This window comes from Peromyscus leucopus, chromosome 19 (assembly GCF_004664715.2).
Source record: "Peromyscus leucopus breed LL Stock chromosome 19, UCI_PerLeu_2.1, whole genome shotgun sequence".
Lineage (NCBI taxonomy): Eukaryota > Metazoa > Chordata > Mammalia > Rodentia > Cricetidae > Peromyscus > Peromyscus leucopus.
In genome coordinates, this window is record NC_051079.1 from 41,597,781 (window position 1) to 41,620,226 (window position 22,446).

Genomic DNA, 22,446 nt, shown 5'->3' on the forward strand with positions numbered 1-22,446 from the left:
TCTGAGAGCAAGTGTTCTTAACTGCTGAGCATCTTTCCAATCCCTGATATTATGACTTTTAATTAAAAAAAAAATAAAACCAAATAACAATAAAACCCTTTCTGGCTGTGGATAGAATGGGAAGCTCAGGGGACCCAACCAGGTCTTGCCCTCAATGTGTAGGTAGGCTAACTAACCTCAAATCTTCCAGTCTCTAGATGAGTGTTTCTCAACCTCTGGATCATGACCCCATTGGGGTTGCATAGCGGATATTTACATTACAATTTATAACAGTAACAAAAATACAGTTAGGAAGTAGCAACAAAAATAATTTTATGGTTGGGGAGGTCACCACAGCCCGAGGAACTGTATTAAAGGGTCGCAGCATTAGGAAGGTTGAGAACCACTGCTCTCGATGATCCCTACATACCAGAAGGCACTATTTCTGTGTCAAAGCCCAGTGGCCAGGGCCGACCCTTTTGTCCACAGCCCCTCACAATGATTCAAGCTTCCTAAATCGTTCATTTGCCGTGTTTTGTTTTTCCCAACGGCCTAATGTGCTCTTCCCTCCTGACTACCACTGTATCTTTCCCACATGGCTCTGTGTGGCATTACCTCCTCACACACTCCTGCAATAAACTCCATTTTCTTTGTCTCCCCTGTGACTCTTATGATCTCTCCTGTCTGAGCATCTCTCAAAAGAATACAAGGATCCCCTGCTCTGAACCAGGCACTGTCGTTGTCCCCCAAGAGACAGCAGTGAGCAGACCACATTGTTAGCTGCTGAAACTCATTTTATTCCAGGAATAAATATGCCATGCAACTGGATGACAGACATAAGGGGAAAGACACCAAGGTGAAGGGAGTGGGTACTAACAGGAGACGGGCTATGTCATATGGGGTGGTCAAAAGAAGGACAAGACCAGGAGGAGGTCACATTGGAAATGTGAGCAGTCTTTAAAAGTTGGCATTTCAGTCACGCTGAACACTTTCAGACCCTCACACCACTTTCAATAAATCCGGAGATGGAACAAACATCTGCCAGATGAAAGAAGAAACAGAGTAAAGACAGGAAACGTGAGTGATAAATCCACACCAATCCAGTTCCAGGACTAATTTATGTTCCTGGAGCATGTGGAGAAAAAAAGTTAAAAAGAAAATCCCCACACGGAGACTCTTTGATGAATCACCAGTAGCTAATTGTCACAGCGCATCCCACAGGCGCGACATATCATTTGAAATCTGGGTGGATTTCAGAAGAGAAATGTTATTGCATTTTAAACAATACCATTAGCCAATCTGATCCCGCTCGCCGCCATGCACTTTGTTCCAGGCTTCCAGTCAAAAGATGAATTGCCGGATGGTTCCATTGTCAAAATGACAGCGTGAAAAGAGAAGCATGTGGGTTGTAATAATAATGTGGTACATGTGTAGAAGGTCAGAGAAGCAGCAGATTAACATTCCAGGGAGAGATTTCCCCTGGGACACCCCTTGAAAGTACCAAAGGCCAAAGATCAGGACACTGATAATGCGTCCGGCGGTGGTGGTGAAATTGTTGTGTGTCTTTAGCTCTGCTGCGCTCCTTTCAATTAGTTGATGAAATCTCTCTTCTAGAGGATGAAGAAACCAGCCACAGAAACCCGCTTCGGTGCAGATGCCGGGACGGAAATGAGGTTGTGTGGAAAGATGAGTTGCTTACTTCAGATTAATGAAATAAAATGGGACATGCTCCCCGGAGGAGGGGCAGACTAAATAATCCCCCACCCCAGAGATTGAAACCTAACATCTCTAGCATGACAGTCCTTCATTGAATTTTAAACCAATCTGAAGCTTGCAACTGTTCTGAAAGGTGAGCTGGGGAGTGTGGGTTGGGAGAGTCCGGCATTTCTTTCTAACTTAAATTGATTTGAGGCAATGGCGGTGGAGGTAGAGGAAACACTTGGGATCTGCAGGCATAGGCATCCGGTTTAAAGCGGATTTTGTAATTTACTGCTGTGGCATGGTGAACACCATTTTCCTGTTTTTAGTGTGGGAAAAGGTGCAGGGCCCACACATACGTAGGACTATTTGAAAAAAGTTGGCATTTACGAAGCATTTGCTGAGCTTGAAGCAAATGGGAGTTTACCATTCCGTTTGTCTCTTTGCTGGAAACATCTACTTCCCTTTCTCTGATGCAATGGTAGGTGACTCTTGGGTGATTTGGGAGGCAGCAATAGGAAATAGCAGATCTTGCTTCTCTTTCACAGTATAAACCCTCTTTAAATGGAGTTTGGTTCTCAGCTCCCACATCAGACATCTCACAATCACCTACAGTTCCAGTTGCAGAGGATTCAGTGCCCTCCTCTGGCCTCAGCTGGAACATCCTCACACACACACACACACACACAAATAAAAATAAAATATCTTTTAAAAAGGAAGAGTGCCTGTTTTGCTTATTGTCAAAAATGAAGACTTCAGCAAATATGGGCGTATTTACTGGGAAATTATAGGAAATAACATACAAGTGCTTTACAAGATGCAAAGGAGTATCGCAATAGTTGCTTAGGAGTGGTTAAGCACCGTCTGTGAGGTGGGGATGTAGATCCCTGCAGGAACCCTTGCCTGGCATGATCAGGGCCCCGGGTTCTATGACTTGGGGGAGGGGTGCGGTGGTGAGTGTGTCACTGGACCCGCTGCAAGGACTTCAAAGTCCCGTTCCGTCACTGGCACCTAGGTGACCTTCAGCAAGTTGTGTAGCCTCTCTGGACTGTGGGTTCTTTTCTATAAAATGGGTGAACGGTAGCATCCACCTCACAGAGTTAATGTGAGCAGGGCTGAATTTCAAGTTGCTTAGAGTAAGGCTTCCTGCTCTTGGTAATTCTCGATCTCTCAAAGTGGCATACTTGTCACTCCAAGTACAGAAGCATCCTAAGGAGGCAACACTGTTTTCTTCAGATGAAAACTTCTGTTGTGATTTGCAATATTTTATTGGCCAGGGTTTATGTCAACGTGGCACAGGCTGGAGTCATTGGGGAAGAAGAGAACCCCAAGTGAGAAAATGTCCCCACCACACTGGCTGGTGGGCAAGCTTGTGAGGTATTTTCTTGACTAATGGTTGACAGTGTGGGTCCATCGCACAGAGGGCAGTGCCATCCCTGGGTGGGTATTCCTGGATGGTTTAAACACTCAGGCTGACCGAGCCACAGACAGCATGCCAGTCTTCAGCATTGCTCAGAACTCCTCAGTGACCTCTTCCTCAGTTCCTGCCTCCGGGTCCCTGCCTTGAGTTCCTTCCCTTTATGATGGGCTGTGATCGGCATATGTAAGCTCAAACCCTTTTCGCCCGGAGTTGTTTTTGTTGTCAATGGAAACTCTAACTAAGGCATCTCATCATTTCTGGATGTGCACACCTGTGTGTGGTAGGGGGTGGGGAGCTAGAAGACAATCTTAGTTGTCATAACCAGATCGCACTAACCTTGAGTGTTGAGACAGGGTCTCTCACTGGCCCGAAGCTCACCAAGTTGTCTAGGGTGGCTACCAGCATGTACCAGGGTCCACCTCTCTGAACCTGTCAGATGCTAGGGTTACAGTCTATGCCATATATCTGGCCTTTTTTCAATGGTCTCTAGCATAGGTCTTCATACTTATAGGACAAGCACAGACTGAGCTATCACTCCACCTCAACCATAAAGTTTTTAAGGCAGCTCCCTAGATAACTATAAGGCAGCTTCAGACTGAACTGGCTTGACCTTGAACCATACTGAGAATGCAATTTGTCTGTCTTCTGAGTGAAATGGCATGCTGTAGTCTTTGGAACCTCTCAGAGCCTGCAAACAGAAGCTGTACCATGAAAGCTCCACTCCCCTCTCTCTCTTTTTATTTTTTTTCCAAACTGCAGTTCCTGCAAAATCAGCCCTGTCAAATAGGCAATGTCTTGAGACTCCAAAGAAAAGGTCCACGAAGCTATATCTCAGTGCAGGTGTACCATCTGAAAAATAACATCTGACCCCTCTTAAGACTTTGATAGTCAGTGCTGGGGTGAGTTGTTCAAAGCCACCGAAGCACAAAACCTTGGGCAAAGCTCCCAATCTTTTTAAGATTTCTGGACAATGGTGTCAACTCTTCTCTGCTCTTGACAATTATGACCCGCTCATCTCTGAACCAACAATAAAGTGGAAATGAGACAGAGTCTGACCTGGACCCTAAGAAGAGGCTCTCGAGGGCATGCGATGACTACCAGAAGCAGATGCGGGCTGATGGGCACACAGGAAGAGGATTATCAGAGTCAATAGCTGTTTGATGAATTTCTCTGCAAAGAGAGGCCTGAAGGACACTGGCAGAAAGGAACAGAGAACACATAAATGGCTGTGAGAAAGAGCCAAATGGCCTATTGCTGTTTCCTAAGAGACTGAATCTCCCAGGCTGCAGAATGTGCCGCTGCTTATAAAAGCTCCCGGAAACGTACTTTCTTACCAAAATTCAAAGCAAGGCTACAAATCATCTATAGGAGACAAAAAACAATAAGTAGTGTCAGCACAGAGGAATATGTTTTACTTTGCCCTGCCATGAGGAATTATGGCGGGTTGTGACGAGTGGAATATAAAGTAACATAAGTTGCCTGTTGACAACAGAGTTTGAAATTATAAAATGTAAAACCAATATATTTCCCCTGCACACTATGAAACAGCTGGGGTATTTTTATGGCTTCTATCGAGATGCCATGCCGTCTCTCAAAACCCTATAATTCTGTAGGCACGTTAAGTGCGGTCTGTTATTTATTTTGTTTGTTTATTTGGCTTCAAGCGTTTCACAGGCAACACAGAACAGAAACAATTGTAAAGCGAACGATGAACCCTGGGCTGTGCTCATCTTCCCAAAGGACGAGTCCTGGCCGCCTTGTAGGGTGGCATAGATCTTACAGTCAAGGCGTGAGTATTCTTGAGCAGGACGCCATCTTTTTCTCTGTAGAGAAGGGAGGAGGGGGGGAAGGACTCAAATCAAAAGTGTTGCAGGAGCATTTCCCACATGGCCTCTCCAGAATCCAAGTCGAAATTTAGTCTTTTATGAGCTTGACAGCAGTGGGTTCAAACACGATCTCTTTAAATGACAGATGGCGATAAGCAAGTCAAACGCTTCTTCCATGATGGTTTATGTGCCAGACTTTAGAGGTGTTGAATCTGCTGACCCATATTAATGCAGCGCACTGACCAAATGAGGGCGGCGGAACTCGGTGCCCAGTCGCCTAGCCTAAGCAATAATTAATTTTATTGTCTTCATTTTTGGATGCTTAATTTAAGCCCTGTGCGTGGGCAGTCAATCAGTAGTACCAAATACTCTGATTGCTTTCAGTGACTTGGCCATTGTGTTCTTTGGGGGTGTTTAGGCTTTACTCACAGATCACATTTTCAATGACTATTTATGGGCCGAACCTCCTGTGATAGAGAACAGGCTGGAAATTTAGCGGGGCTCTGGCAGAGGGAGCAGTGATGGATGCTGAGTGTGTGGAAGGCTGCTGGGGCTGCTGCTCCACAGAGGGCTAGAAGGGTGGAGCCAATACTAACTAAGGGCTCTGCCTGGGGCGGGGCGCTGGGGCGGGGCGCGGGGCGGGGCGCTGGGGCGGGGCGCTGGGGCGGGGCGCTGGGGCGGGGCGCCGGGGCGGGGCAGAGCAGTGATGCCCTGAGATGGATCCCTTGATGAAAGAAAGGAGTAGGAGCCAAGGCTTTTTTTTCTTTTTTTTAACCTGGTGGGCTCAGGAATTTTGCAAGGCCAAGAGTTCCCCCTCACACAGCAGTTTGTCAGCTGTCAGCAGTGCCCGACACAAGGAAATCCCAAGGCTCGATGTGAGGCCGCCTGCCGCATCTAGCAGAAGTGCCCGCTTGTTTTCAGCTGAAAAGAGGAAACATCAGATGTTGCTTTTCAAACAAAGACCCAGTTTCATGCTTAACACCACAAAGATGACTTGGTTTTTCTGTTCTTAAGGGGGAAAAAAAAAGCCCAAAAGGAAAAGAAGAAGAAAAAAAAGAAATAAAACCTTTGTTCCTTTGAAGTCAGAGCAAGCTATGTGAAATGAATTTTAACCAGGTTCTGCCAATATCTATCAGCACACAGCATTTCATAGTGTAGATAATAAGAGCCTGGAGAAAATGACAGGTGAGAAAGGGAATTCTGGAGACAAGCGCCTGAGTTTTCAATGTCCCGGTCAGACAAGGCCTGAGGAGGCCTTTCGGGATGGAAGTTGCGAAATTAAAAAGAAAAAAGGGGGGCATTAAACCAAGAATTGGAAGTGGATGTTAATTTTTCTTTTAAAGAGGTCTACCCAACTATTGAAAAACCAAAAAACAAAAGCAAACACCTGCAGTTGGTACAGAGAAAACTAAATAAAAAACGAACGCAATATGCAAGTAGTTATGCATGGTACTCATTACATACCGTTTGGTCAGAGCGTTTATGAAGACCTCCTGTGGGTGAGACAAGGGGGTCAGGATTCCTTTCTGTGTAGATAAGGAAAGAAACCAAGACTCTAACCAATAAAAAAGACATGTCTTCCTCCCAAGACAGGATGGTAGGAGGCTCGGTGTGACCTCTGCGGAGGGGAGGGAGACAGGGTTGGAAAAATCAGCGGTAATGTAATCAAGAGAGCTCTGTGGAAGCTTTAGGTGCACGTACCCTTCTGAAAATAATGTTTTCTCAATTGCTTTATGACACAGGGGAGTTTTAAAAGACCTGGAAAAGCAAATGCCTCTGCTCTGGCTGCTGGTGATGAAAGACTGTAAGCACTAGGTTGGTGTTTAAAGCTGGCGGCTGTTTCTGGGACTCTGAAAAGTGAAGTCGAAAAGGCAGAACCAAGTTCAATGAGCTGCTCTAATATGAGGTCCCCCCAACCACCCCCCTGTAAATTCTCCACCAGGGGAAGTCGGGGTTAGGAACCATATTGCGCTGAGATTTACTGTCCATACATTAATCACTTCTGTATTTCCCCACAGTTTATCTTGTTCTATCCACCCGGTCCCCACGCCCAGAGTTAGCTGTGCAGAGGTTAAAAAACAACAACAACAACAAACAAACAAAGTTAGATAAAGGAGAGGAAGGCAAAGAGGTAGAAAGGGCAGCAGGGTGCTCCTGAAGAGAAAGGCGCAAAGGAAGTACTAATTCACCCGGCCCTGGTATTATTTTGCCAGGATCCTCATTCCTCACCTACAGCAGCAGGCATTTGCACCAGGCTAATCTAAGACTCTTTCTAGACCCTGCAAACAAAACGCTTTCCATATTTATCCCAAGGATGAAATCGCCAACGGTGCATGCCTAACCTGGGGCAGATTTTAACTAGCGCACACAGAGAGCACTGATGACTTTAATTGCATTTTGTTGTATTTCCTATTAATCTTGGCATAGAATTGCTGGGGGTTCAGGCCAATGTGGAGGATACAGCTGCTTAGAAAGTAATTATTGTGCAAGAAAGATTCCGTTTTAAAACTTTAATCTCAACTCACACTAGGTATTAGGCTAGTAAAGAGGTTGGACGTTTCTGAGTGTTGTTCTTGGAGAGCAGTGGTTCTCAACCTGTGCGTCTTGACTCCTGGGGGTGGGGTGGGGGTTACATATCATATATTTGCATTATGACTCATAACAGTAGTAAAATTACAGTTATGAAGTAGCAATGAAAATTTATGGTTGGGGGGGTCACCACAACATGAGGGACTTTATTAAAGGGTCTCGGTGTTAGGTCTCAACCACTGTTTGAGACTATGAGTACTCTCTCGACTCCATCACTTCCAAGTGAAAGAAGGTTTGAGTTGCCCAGTTTCTTAGATGACCTTGACATTCCTGCTTCCTGATATGAGAGGATGTAAAATGGTGGGAATTGAGGGTTTTTTTTTTTTTCTCTTTTAGTATATAATTGTCTCCTTGGGGTTAGATCACTGTTCCATGCCTGGGTTATCACGGAGGGGTTGGCATTCTAAGCTATTCTTAGTCCAGGGTGACTTCAGGCCAGGGATGTGTGTAATTGAGACTTAGAAAATGCTCGTGGCCGTTATGCAGCCTGCTCTAATTGTCATGTGTCTGTAGACTTAGGGCCCCGCAGCCGTTTTCATGGTTTATACATACAGTAGCCTTCCTGTAAAGTACCATCTGCACATTCATCACAGAACCAAAGCCCTCTGATTCGTGTGTTAACATCTGAGTTTAAGTTGAAACCCTTATCAAATCCGTTCAGGACTCCTAAGTCCTTAGAGACTGTCCCGGCAACCGGGTCGGCAGCAAAGAGCAAAAGCCCGAAATACAGTAACTTGTACAAACTAAACCCCCAGGGATATGGCTCCACCTTAGCAAGGAATCCGTATAAGCTGGGACTGACTCCAGAATAAGCCAAGAAAATGAAACTCCTCCAGGAAAGAGATCCTCAGCTGGCTGCTGGAGGCAAGTCAGCTGCGCATGCGCACACCGTCTGCCCGCGATGTCCTTTCCATCCAAACTATCAGCATCGGAGCTTCTCCCACATCTTTTCTGCACCAATGATTAAAATAAAAGATTGAGGATTTAATGGAAAAAAACACAAATAATTACAGTTCTAGTCACTAGGCTTATGCGCATCCTGACACTGGATTTACTGTACATTTCTGGGGCAGAACATAGAAACAGACTACCAATTTCTGATCTAAAGAAATACAGACTAGAAAATAATACTCGATCCTAATTGTATGTTTTCATATGCTAATATAAACAGTATCAATTTGGAAAACTTAAGCATAGAAGACAATTTTGAGATCATTTTTTTTTTTAACATCATCCTCCACAGAGGAGAAAACTGTTCTAGAAATAGTTGCTTCTCTTCAACTCTCTAAAATTTCTTGAGTCTCTCAATAGATCTCAGACGTGTGTGTGTTTGTGTGTGAGACAATGCATATGGAATTATCCTGTCCTGGGACCGTGTGTGGATAAAAGGACTCAGGTTGAATTGTCGGACATGACGTCACCTTCTCTTGTATTCCCAGTAGAGGACACCTGGGTTGATATAATAAAATTTCTTGGATGTATCTGTTAATATAGCCAATGTTGTATACTTATTACTAACATTCCAAGAGCTTAATTTTTTGTCAACATCATATTATCAACTGTGGGTTTTCTTACCATTAAACATAGAATGTAAGAAAGAACAAATTTTGACCTTGCTAAGGAGTAAAAACCATGTGGACAAATGTTGAGGCTCCAGATGATACCACACTTTCTATAAATGCACAGGAATTCTTAACCAGATCTGAAATCATATTTAATATTCAGGAATAGAAATATTTTTCAAGATTAACTACCTACATATATTAAGACGTGAGAACTTTTATTTAATTAGAAAACTCCATTAGATTTTGTTTTTTTTCCCCGACCCCCTACCTTGGAAATCTAACCAGTTACCTGCCATCTGAGAGTAATTACTAATGCCATCCACTTACACTTTCAGAAATGTCCTGCCCTAGGCAATAAATTAAACAATTTAATAATTGTTTACAATAAAAAAATTAAAAAAAGATGAAATTCAATCAAAGGATACATTTGTGGGAAAGTAAAAACTAAAACAAACAAGCATCAGACAACTGTCTCACGCACCCAATGGCCAGGCATGATAAAAAGGCCAGGGACGATAAAAACCAAGGCTTTAATTAGAACACTGTAACACTGTAGCAAATGGACAGTTGCCTTGCTAAAGCAACTGGAAAGCAAATAGAGTAGACATAGAACAGTAAAGAAAGTGTTGAGACATAAAAAATCGGCAGGAAAAGTACCAACAAGGTCAAGAAAATGTGAAGCAAAAACAGTATTGAAGACTGGAAAAATGTTGATGCCCTTTTTGTTACAGTGAAATAACAGGGAGAAGATTGCCTTGGGGTTTAAAGTGAAGAGTCGCACTCAATAAACCGCTCCGCTTTGGTTAGACGACATCCAAGAAGAGTGTTAAAATACAGTTGGCTACTTTGTCATCACGTTTTAATCGTGTGTGTGTGTGTGTGTGTGTGTGTGTGTGTGTGTGTGTGTGTGCGCGCGCGCGCGCACAACAAGCATATGCCATGGCACACATGTGGACAGAGACCAACCTTGGCTCCTCACTCACCTTGCCTGAGGCAGGATCTCTTCTGCACTGCTGCATATATCAGGGAGGCTGGCCTGTGAACTTTCGGAGATTCTCTTGTTCCAGCCTCCCTCTCAATCTGGGAGCGCTGGGATCTCAGGCCTGTCACTGGGTCTGGCTTTATGTATACTATGAGAATTTGAAATCAGGACCGCGAGCTCACACAGTAAGCACTTTACCCACTGCTATCTGCTCCCCAGCCCCTGCCCGTCTCGAAAATTCCTTCTAGCAGCAGCTGGAGCACTGTTCCGGTGTACCTGCGTTCCTCAGCCCAGTGTGACCTTTGCCCGGTGTCTGGAAGCCAGTGTTCTGTACATCAGTTTTGTTTTGCTTTTATTGTGTAAAGTGATGGGGTAAATTTGATTTTTTTTCTCTCTCTCTCTCCTCATAAAAGCAGAAAATCGTGCCTTACTTCCTTTTGACTTGTATAGTTTCAGAGAAGAGAGATCGGCCCTCATTCTTGCTCTATTTCTTTGGAGTTCTTTTTGTCTCCAGCTACTCAGAGGGTTTCCAGGGCTGGGCTGATTGGAAGCAATTAGATGTTCAAGTGACTTCGCAGAGTGTTCTTTAGACTTCATTTTCTCAGTGCTAACTGATCTTTCAGATCCATAAGTTTGTAGTTTACAGCAGATCCGGATCATTACACATTTAAATATTTTCATATCGCCCCTTCCCAGGGCTATATCTACACACCCATCAGCTTATTGCTATTGTGTGATGTATCCCAAGGCTATGTTCATTTCTCTATAGCCTTTTGCTTTTTTCACCTCTGTTTATTTTGAATAGTTATTGTTTGATTTTAAATTCACCATTCTTGTCTTCTACAGTGTCTAACTAGTTGTGAATTCCTTCCTGGATATTTTTCACTTTACTAAAATTTTAAATCCCCATTTGAGTCTTTTATAAAACATGGATTTATTTCTATGGGATTGAAGACAGTTGCCAGTGTTTCTCAGCTAATTTAGCAATAGCACTCATTTATATGATATTTATTTTTAATCACCATACAAAGTGACAGGTTTCCTTGTGACATTTTCGTACATATTTAATTTTGTTCTTTCCCAGTCCCTGGCTCCTCCCTGTCCCTCTGCATTTCCTAACAACTTGTACTGCTGTCTCATTTCTACCTTTCAAAACACACGTATTCTAATAAAATCTTCTCAAACCCTTGTCTTGCCCCCTTCCCTGGGCCGTTTTTAGTGTCCTGACCTTTGCCCACACTCACTCCCACTTGAATACACATATATAAAAATTAGAAAGTGGGATGTGCACACGAGACACAACCTGCAATATTTGTTTAGCTCATAATACAATATTTCCCAGTTACACCCGTTCTCTTATAGTTTTCACATTCATTTTTCCACAGTAAAATTTTACTCTGCATGTGTAATATATTTTTATTATCCATTCATCTATTGATGGAAAATGAGGCTGATTCCATTTCCTTGATGTCATGAATAGAGTAGAAATAAACTTGACTGTTCACATAGCTCACTGGCAGACTATAAAGTCCTTTGTGTATATACCCAGGGATGGTATTGCTAGATCATATGATATATTTATATATGTATATATATGTGTGTGTGTGTGTGTGTGTGTGTGTGTGTGTATATAGATATATATGTATGTATATAGATATATTTATAGATACAAATACATAGACAGATGATAGATGATAGATAGATAGATAGATAGATAGATAGATGTAATTGTTAATTTTTAAAAAAATAAACTTTCGGGGAGGGGGCCGGGAGGGGGGAGAACAAGGGAATCCGTGGTTGATATGTATAATGCTAAATTATATTGTAAAATAAAATAAAATAATAAAAAAATAAAAATAAAAAAAAAACTTTCACACTAATGTCCATAAATGGCTGTAGCAGTTTATACTCACCAGTAAATGCTAAAGATTCCTGTTTCTCCACATTCTTGCCAGCATTTGTTTTCTGGGTGATAACCATCCTGACTAGACCAACCTAGAATCTTAGTTTATTGCATTTTCCTAATGGGTAAAGACGTTGAGCGCTTTCCTGAGTATTCACAAGCCATTTGCATGCCATCCTTTGAGGGTTCTCTGTTTAGCTCATCAGACCATTCACTGACGGTTGCATGGGGTTTTTAATGTCGAAAGCCTTCGGTTTTCTCTACATTTTAGAAAGTGTTTCTTTGTCTGAAGTACACCTGCTAAAGATTTTTCCCACTCAGCAGCTTGTCTTTTCACTCTGTTGAGAGGTTTTTATACCTTTTGGAGTTTTTGATTTCATGAAATCCCATTTTTTTTTTCAATTCTTGGGGCTGTTTCTTGGGCTGGCAGGATACTATTCTGAAAGTTCTAGCCTGAATCTATGTGCTGAAGTGTTTTTCCCCCTATCACTTTGAACATCCAGGCTTTAAATTAAGGTCTTTGATTCACTGCTAACTGACTTTAACCAACAGTAAGAGCTATGGATCAAGTTTAATGATTCTGCAGGTGGATTTCCAGTTTTACTGGCACCATTAAATGAGCAAGCTGCCCTTTGCTCGTGCGTGTTTTTGATACCCTTGTGAAAATTAGGCATCCATAAATGTGTGGGTTTATTTTTGAGTCCTCTATTTGTTCCCCTGGCTTGTATTTCTGTTTTTGTGCCGGTATCATACTGTCTTTGTCACTGTGGCTCTGCAGTATAGTTTGAGGTCAGGCTAAAAAAAAAAAAAGAAGAAGCACTATTTTAAACATACACCATTTTATTATCTTGAAAATTAGGGTTTGGGGCAACATGGTTTGGAAAATGGTACTCTACATAGAAAAACCTCTAACTTCCTCTTCTCAGGAAAGTATTCACTAGGTGCTATATTGGCTGCATTTGGTTTGATATCAATGTGAATTAATGCAAAGAAGCATCCTTTTGATGACTGACAGGACACACAGCACAGGATGTGGTAGAAATATAAGCATAAGAACATAAGATGCTTTCCATAGTCTAAGGCAAAAGAAAGGATAGATAGTTATTTTTCACAATGTTTTGGTATTATCTCCTTTTTGTTCTTGTGTGAACAGGTAGCTACCCAATTCTCTGTAATGATCACTTCCACATTTTATGTTTGGATTCCTGTATTAGGAAGGCCAGACTATCTACATCTCTTATAACTCATGTACTAGGTGAGGACTATAATAGCTATCATTTGTGCTGGACTAAAATTGTGATTAAAAAATAAGATAGCTGACATATATAGCCATTTCTGGTTTGTGATTAAAAAAATCACACACCACATGCCTATATTCTTTCTTATATAACAGAAATAAAAAATAGACACCTGACATAGATGATTATATTAACTGGTTCTTATTTATCCCACGTCTTAATTATTACAAATAAATACTTAAAATTATGCTATTGTTTTAGAGCCATTTCTTTATATTTAAAACTGTATCCTTAACTAAATAGGACAAAGCTGATTCATTTTTGTAATTACTTAATATTTATTATCAGTGAAATACTATTCCTAAATAGATACCCTGCGTGTTTGTTGATCCCATTTTCTTTATTTTTCTAACTTATTAAGAGATTAAGAATATAATAATGTCTGATAATATTGTTAATTTAAATATGTGCACAGCAGCTCTTTAGGAATGGAATTTTTCTTAGATATTTAATATACTGACCAGATGCACTACACTGGTATGTTGTAGTCAACTCTTGATCTATGGATAAAGGAACATCATGTTATTAAAGACAGTTTACTACAATTTAAATGATAAATAAAACATAATTTCTGATTAAAAAAACAAGCAACACACAGGCAGGCTAGTTGACTGACATTTTAGACTGTGCTATCTTTAATTTTGGAACAAATGGTTAATTTTCATTTCCCAAAGTTGCTGTTGTACTTTCTCAATGAAGTGTTTTAATTTTCACATTGACAGTCAATCAAAAAGAATCTATTACAAATGATCAAAGCACACACTTCATAGGCCAGTTTCCTAAAATGACAAGCAGGACAGCTTTGTGAAAGAGAAAGTTGATATGCGCTCTAATCTCCATATCTTGATGCTCAGCACATCATGTTACCTTAGTTGAAATGTGTTTTGTTCTCCAAGTTTTCACTAAGTGTTTTCTCTTTAAACACTTTTTACCAGGGAGTGAGTGCTGGGAAAGAGAGAGGTTACCAATGGTGTAATGACTGTTTTACTGTCTTCACCACTTACAACTGACTGGCTTTCTAATGTCTGACCCTAAACTCTAGTCCATGAATTGAAAGACAAATGAAAATGAGAAGAAAGAAGAAAAATCAAGATTTTCCTATTGATAATGTTAGCCACTATGGGAAAGGTTACATAGTGGATGGGAAACCAAGACATCAATGACACAACTCTGAATTAGGTATAAGTGTTGCCTAGGAGACACCAGAGGACAAAACAGAAGATGGTTTTAGATGCTCAAGCAAGGTATCTCCTGAAAATGTTTGAAGCAATGGGAAATTTCCTTGGCCATTTAAGGTGTATGACAGACACGATGTTTCCATATTTGTAAGAGAAGTCATAGCAAGCTCCAAGGTGCACTTTCTAAGGTTGAACAAAGGGTTGGTGTTTATGGCTCCTTTGGCCTAAGACTTCAGGGCTTGTAGAACTCAGACTATGGAGAAATCCAAGATGGGGTTTCTTACTGACTACTGCTAAGCTGGTCATTGTGTGAGCTGAAGAGATTCTCGTAAAGGCAATTAAGTGAGTCCACAGCTGTCATGGCCAGATCATGCACATGGCCCAGACCCATCTCTTTGCAAAATTTGTGGGTCAGAGAGATTTCTGAATGGGGTGTAGAGGAATAGGGAGAGATTCCTGAATGGTGGACTGTAGCTGAATGTTTTCCTGTGTCCTGCCCAATCGGCAGCCACTCAGACCCAAATAAACACACACAGGCTTATAATATTTTAAACTATTGCCATGGCAGGCTTCTTGCTAGCTAGATCCTATATCTTAAATTAATTCATTTCTATAAATCTATACTTTGCTACATGGCCTGTGGCTTACCAGTATCTTTACATCTTGCTTCTCTTGGCTAGGGGCTAGCAGTGTCTCTTCTCTCCTTTTTTCTTTTCAGAGTAGATTCAATAATCTATCCTTATCATGTCTATAGCCTATATTTCCATATATATCCTCCTTTCTTCTTTAGAAGGATATTGACTATGACCAATAACAATTTGTAAGCAACAACCTAAACCAAGACAAATATCCATAATCCATTTTTGGGGGAATGTGAACATAATATTCTAGGCTACTTCCTGCTGATAAAGGGTACTGTATTCTTATGGGGATCCTGAGAAAATTAAGAATTCTGATCAAGTCCTGACTGGAATAGTCTGTGAGGCTGCATTGTCTGAGCCAATTGCCTTGAAATTGTTCTGGATGTTCAATCATCTGGGCCATGGTATCATCAGGGACCTTTCAGGGGGTCTTGGCTGGTCAAACAATATTAGCCTGGAAGTAATCCACAGGTTCTCATTTTCTGTGGAAACAAAAGTAGAACCTCTTTTCCAAAGCAACTTATCCTTAGACATAAATTTTGAAATTGAGATACCTTTAAAATATATATATTGATTTAACTCAGCAGTTTTTATAATCAAATACTTCTCTGCAGTTAAAAAAAATTCTAAAGATAATATAATCCAGACTCTCTGTAATTTCCATCTTTACATGGCTTACTTTTTATATTACTTTTACTGTCTCTTTAAAAGACTTTATTTTTTAAAACTATTTCTTTATATAACTGTCTGTATTCATTTTCCTCTGTCTTCCAAGACTACATACATTTTTACACATTGTAAACTATTTAGGGTTTATTTATCTGAATCTGTTTTATTGTGAATCTATTGCTTTTAATTGCAGCATTACTAGGGCTAAAATAGCAGCTTTGGCTGCTGGATCTACCCATCTCAGGTTTCCAACATTCACATGTTTACCTCCAGCTTTGGGGGAACCATGCTCATTGCTGGACTCTGGGACACAGTGGGTCGATGCCTTCATCTAGCAGCATGTTGCCCCAAAACCATTTTTTTGTACTAACAAAAGCTAAATCCACCATGCAGTGTGCTATGCAGCTCTCAGACACCTACTGTGTACAGTGGCAGGAATCCACCATTCTGCACTCAAGCCTATATGCCATGAACCTGCCATTCTGTAGCTCAAGTCCACAGGTCGGCGTCTCTGTATCACAGCTTTCCTGAAAGACACAACTAGAAAGCTGCTCTTGGCTCTGTTTTAGAACCTTTTATTTTAAAACTTTCTCACCTTTTGGGTGGAAATTCTTGCTTCATGTCTGGGTGCCAGTGGACTGTTCTCTACTAGTCACAATATAATCAATCCATGCAACTCCTAGATTCATTCATTTGTCCCTGACATTCAGCCAGCAACTCCTTTTTCCTCTGTAGCCAGAGTTACTCTCTTTTGACCACCCCAACATTCACCATATTTATTTTAAGAAAAGTCAATGTTGGTTTTTTCAGTTTGCACAAAAACTTTGGAAACAAAGCCTCACTGTGATTATTTTGCAAGTACCTAACAGAGTTATTTGTTGGGGCTTAAAACACAAAGGCTGACATTCCTTCTGTGTAGAGGGAGCCAAAAATATATATGCCACAACTATATATTTTTTGGCTGGTAAGATAACCTTTTACTTCTTTGAAAACAAAAAGTTTATATACATGCATAGACACATACAGAAGCACAGACATACACAAAAGCAATGGCTGATTTTTGATCATTTACTCATTAATCAGAAGAATAAAACCCCCACTAGAGTAGGAATCAAAATAGGAATCACAGTATGAATCAAGAGATCCCTAAATAGATAAAAAGAAGGCTTAATGTTAATTGGAGGCTAAAGTATTCATCAGAATTTTACTATGGCTAGGAAGAGAGATGCTGAGACCAGAGCTGACTCAGTCACCCCTCTCCTTAGGTGCTCTCCCCCAGACAAAGTAGTATTGGCCTTTTCTCAGATTCCTTCTTAAGGATAACAACAGTAACATTGACAGCTCTATTTAATTGAGTAATAAGTCTAGGCACCTTAAAGGTCAATGAAGTATTTTACATATGTTATTTCTGTTATTCACTATAAATCAAAGGTGTGTCTGTATTGGCTACTTTTCTATTGTTGTAATAAAACACCATGATCCAGGCAACTTATAAAGGAAGATTTTATTTGGCTTATGGTTCCAGAGAGTTAAAGTCCATGATGTTGGCAGACATGAAATTCCATGAGAGGAGACATGGTGGCAGGAACAGGAAAGCAAGAGCTAACATTGTGTACCATAAGCACACAACCAGACAGATCAAAGTCAAAATGCCAAGAGTCATTTTTCTCTTAAAACCTTCATCAAGCCAGGTGGAAGTGGCGCATACGCCTTTATTCCCAGCACTCTGGAGGCAGAGCCAGGTGGATCTCTGTGAGTTTGAGGCCAGCCTGGTTTACAGAGTGAGATCCAGGATAGGCACAAAACTACACAGAGAAACCCTGTCTTGAAAACAACAAAAACAAAAACAAAACAACAACAACAACAACAACAAGAAAACCCTGGATCCAATGACACACTTCCTCCATCAAGGCCATACTTCCAAAACCTCTCAAACTGGGTGATCAATCTGAGACCAAGTGCTCAAATCCAAAGACTATGGCGGACATCTCATTCAAGGTCTCTTTCTATTTTTTTCCCTTCAGTGTGCAGCTTCTGAATGCTGTGCAACTCGATCTAACTACATAATAACCAGAAGTATTAAAGCAGAACAGAGTCAAATTTGTAGCAAGAATCTTAGAGAGTCTTATTAATAAAATCAAACCTGGGGCCAGTTATTGGGGTGAAATGTTGGATGGTCAGAGAGACAGAACAAGCCACAGCTAGCCTCACCTGGCCAACTTCTCAGCTGGTCTTGTTTCCTCAGAATGGAAACCTCTGTGTCCTCATATCCAAATGGCTCTCAGCTGAACTGTGCTGCTAGAAGCCTAAAAGCTTAACCAGCCAAATGCTTAACCAGCCAAATGCTGCTAGTTTCTCGTCTTCATGCCTTATATATCTTTCCTTTCTACCATCACTCCCTGAGATTAAAGGTGTGTGTCACCATGCCTGGCCGGTTCCAATGTGGCCTTGAACTCATAGAGATCCAGAGGGATTTCTACTTCTGGAGTGCTAGGATTAAAGGTGTGAGTGCCACCATTTTTTAGCCTTTGTATCTAGTGGCTGTTCTGTCTCTGACCCCAGATAAGTTTATTAGGGTGTACAATATTTTGAGGAACACAATACCACCATACAAGTTTATCAATTCCCCTGCTTTTTCAAGGACCCTTTCAGGCTCTCTATCCTCTTTCATAGCACTGGCTCTATACCAAGACTCAATACACTCAATGGGCAAGATCTAGCTGTGACCAGTCATTGGGCTTCATAATTCCTGGCCTGTATTCTGACTGATGTAGCCTTTCTTTTGTGTCTAGTGGCCACGTATCTTGGAGGAAATACGGAATATATAATGATTCTGGAGAATCAATGGCAACGGGCCTTATGCTCTCCATTTTAGCATTGGAACTGAAATGCTCCAAAGTTGTAATTTACCCAAGATTATATGGTTACAAGGGGCAGTAGAGATGCCCATCTGTGGGCTACATAAATTAGTTTTTGTAATATAGGAATTAATCACATTCTAGAAATAAGAAATTGTATTCAGATTCATTCTCCTAGAGCAAGGTAGATAAGTTGCCTTTGAAAATACACAACTGCCTTGGAAACAAATGCTAATTCTTAGTTCTTGGTGAATGAAATAACTTGGTAAGATATAAAGATGACCGTCATAGGGTGAGTATTTCAGAAAATGGTGGTGGGGGCTGGATTTTGAAGGAGAAAATTGAACACAGAAACTGAAAGGAATTGATTGATTTTACCACTTCAGAGGCTCTGAGTTTTCCAGACTCCTTATGTGAGGCTTTGTGAGTGTCAAGAATAAATCAGAGAAAATGTCTTAGTCACATATCCTTCCTAGGTCCCTAGGCTGTCTGTGATTCATGTATTAGTCTTTCATCTCCTGAAGAATGTGTGAGGCTTCTATAGGGACAACCAGCTTTTTCAACTACATTCAGTAAAGTTAAGTGGTACAGAGGGTTTCATCAGATGAGGCATCAACAAATGTCAACAAAAAGGGAAAGTTTATTCATGTTTGAAGCATAGTAATTTGTGAAGAGAAAGCTTTACTATAACAAGAGTGTATAGCATGCTTTTAAAGACTTCCTTGATATTCTTTTTGATAGTTATTGGCTTGACAAAATGTTATAGCCTCAAAGAACTTCATCAAAAGTAGAAAATTAGTCAATACAAGGCAAAAATGTATGCAGTTTTCAAGATTCTTCCTCCTTCTGAACAGTGGAATATCCATTTAAGCAAGATAATCAGAAGTGAAACTGTGAGGAGAGAGGCAAGATGGCTAAATGCAGGTCCTGTGGGTGAGTTGGCTGCAGAACTAGTCAAGGAAGCACAGGAGAAAATATGCTTCAATGGTAGACAAACCGAAGAAAGAAAGGAAGGAAGGAAGGAAGAAAGGAAGGAAGGAAGGAAGGAAGGAAGAGGGAGAGAAGGAGGGAGGAAGAAAACTCTAGAAGAAGGACAGAAAGTGTTAGAAAGCATAGACTACATGAAGGATAAGGAAAACTTAACTGACATCTTCAACTCAGGACTCTCAGTTGTGAGCAGTAATCTAACTCACAAAAATTCCAGCAACCCCCATCATAGCAGCAGACCAATGTTCTGAGCTCTGTAGGACCCATCCGTTGTATGTTGGATCGTAAAGCCCAGCCCAAGATCTTACTGATCAGAAAGTGATTCATTTGCTCCAAAGAAGTAACTGACTTTGGATGTTTTCTAATTATCGGAACTCCAAAAACCACAGCACTGCTAGATGAAGAAAGTCCATGAGAATTAAGGACAACGTTTGGTTTACAATATTAAAATTACAGGATTTTACCATATAATAAAGGGGGAAAGACATGGAAATGAATTCCATAAAGTTATAAAACTTATTAAATCTTCAAGAATAAGAATGTATAGACATCCAGTTTCAAGAGGTTCAAGGGAACCTAGCTAAATCCAACAAAACCAGGCTTTGACCAAGACATGTTCAAATAGACAAAGGATATATCTGAAAGTACCAAGAGAAGGGTATCAACTCCCATGTTAGGAAAAGTCTATCAGGCTCACAATGGAGTTCTAAGTGAAAACCTTGCAGGCAAGAAGAGAATGAGCATATATATTTCTTTATATATATATATATATATATATATATATATATATATAATTTCTTTCAGTGCTGAAAGAAAAATATTGCCAACTAATAATACTATAGTCAATGAACTTTTCCTTCAAAGCTGGAGGAAAAGTATTTCTCTGGTAAGCAGAAAGTAAGGGAATTCATCACCACTAGTCAAGCCCTACAAGGAATACCTATGGGTGTCCTACAATATAAATGAAAAGATGATAACTATCATCATAAAGTCACAGGAATATATAAAACTTGCTTGAAGAACAGATATATGAAAGTAAAATGAAGAAAATTAAACCTCAGCATAAGAGAAAACAACTAAGTCACAAAAATAAACAATAAAATAGTAGAAAGCGAAAATATGCAAAGCAAGTGGGATTGAATTGGCAAAATGCAAGAAGGAAGTTTATTCATATGAATAATAACCCTGCATGTCAATGGACTAAATTAATCAACCAGTTGAGTGGATAAAAGAATAAAACTCAACTCTACTGTCTCTAAGAAACTCTTGAAAGAGAAGGGATAAAAAAGACGATTTTGCAAGTGGAAACCTAAAACAAGCAAGAATGTCTTAGTTAGGGTTTCTATTGCTGTGGAGAGACACCACGACCCTGTCAACTCTTAGAAAGGAAAAACATTTAGTTCAGTTGGGTTACATTTTCAGAGGTTTAGTCCATCATCATTATGGTGCAACATGCTGGCATCCAGGTAGACATGGTGCTGGAGAAGTAGCCAAGTGTCCTACATCTTGACTTGCAGGCAACAGGAAGGGGTCTGAGACACTAGGTGTAGCTTGAGCATATATGAGACCTCAAAGTCCATCTCCACAGTGACACACTTCCTCAAACAAGGCCACACCCACTCCAAGAAAGCCATATCTAATAGTGCCACTCTCTTGGGGGGCCATTTTTTTCCAAACTACCACATAAAGTAAAAGAGACTTTAAATAAAAGGAAATAAAAAGAGACAAGGTCATTTTGTGTTCATGAAAGAATCAGTGATTAAGAAGATAGGAAAATGATAAGCATTTGTATCCAACATGGGACCATTCAAATGCAAAAAGCAAATTTTATTACATGTAATGAAAGAAATGTCTCTTCGTACAGTAACAGAGACACCTCAACATCTACTTACCTCTATGGATTGATCTTTGAAACAGATATCCAATAAAGAAACATCTGTGTTAAACTATATCATAGAGCAAATAGATTAATGGACAATTACAGAACATTTCACCCAGCAACAACATTCTTCTCAATACCCATGGAACATTGCCCAGAATGGAGAATATGTTAGGTTACATACCAAATCCCAATACACTTTAAAAGGCTTAAATTGCACTATGTATTGTCATGGACCACAATAGAGTAAAACAATATGGAGAATGGAAGCATAGAAATACATAGAAATTGAATAATGTGCCCTAAATAACCAACGGGTAATGGAAGAAATTAAAACAGAAATGGACACTTTTTATAGACACTAACAAATTGATAATACAGCATTTACTGAAATTCCTGTAACCTCTTTCAAACAAAACCATCAAATGAGGACCAAATGTTCAAATACATGCACCCATGGGGGTCATTTCTCATTCAAACCATCACACAAGTCAAAAATAAATATAAGCAAATAAATGCACACAGAGAGGAGGGATTCTGGCTCTTCTTTAGTGCAGTAAAAGATGTTTGAAATAGCCACAGGTCATCATATTATTTTATACTTGTTTAAAATGTTTATAATGTACACTTGAGTGAAGTTGTGCCACTTGAGATAGTAATGCATCCCCTAAGAACCACAGACTAACAAAAATCCCAGTATCAGGCATGAAAAACCCCTTTGAGTTGTTGGTCACGGGAATTCAAGACACTCCTGGGGCAATGTAGGCTAGTTACTGTTGTCCGTTTTTGACTCCAGAAGTGGAAGGTAGATCTCTATTGCTGGAAACATCAAGCACTTTGGACATAAGACTTGAAGAATTCGAGCTGGTTCTAACTCAAAAACTGCCTCCCTGAGAACTACCTTTCATATTACCAGAAGGTACTATATAAGATTCTAAGGGAGGAAATCAATCAATAGTCCTTCCTGGCTGTGA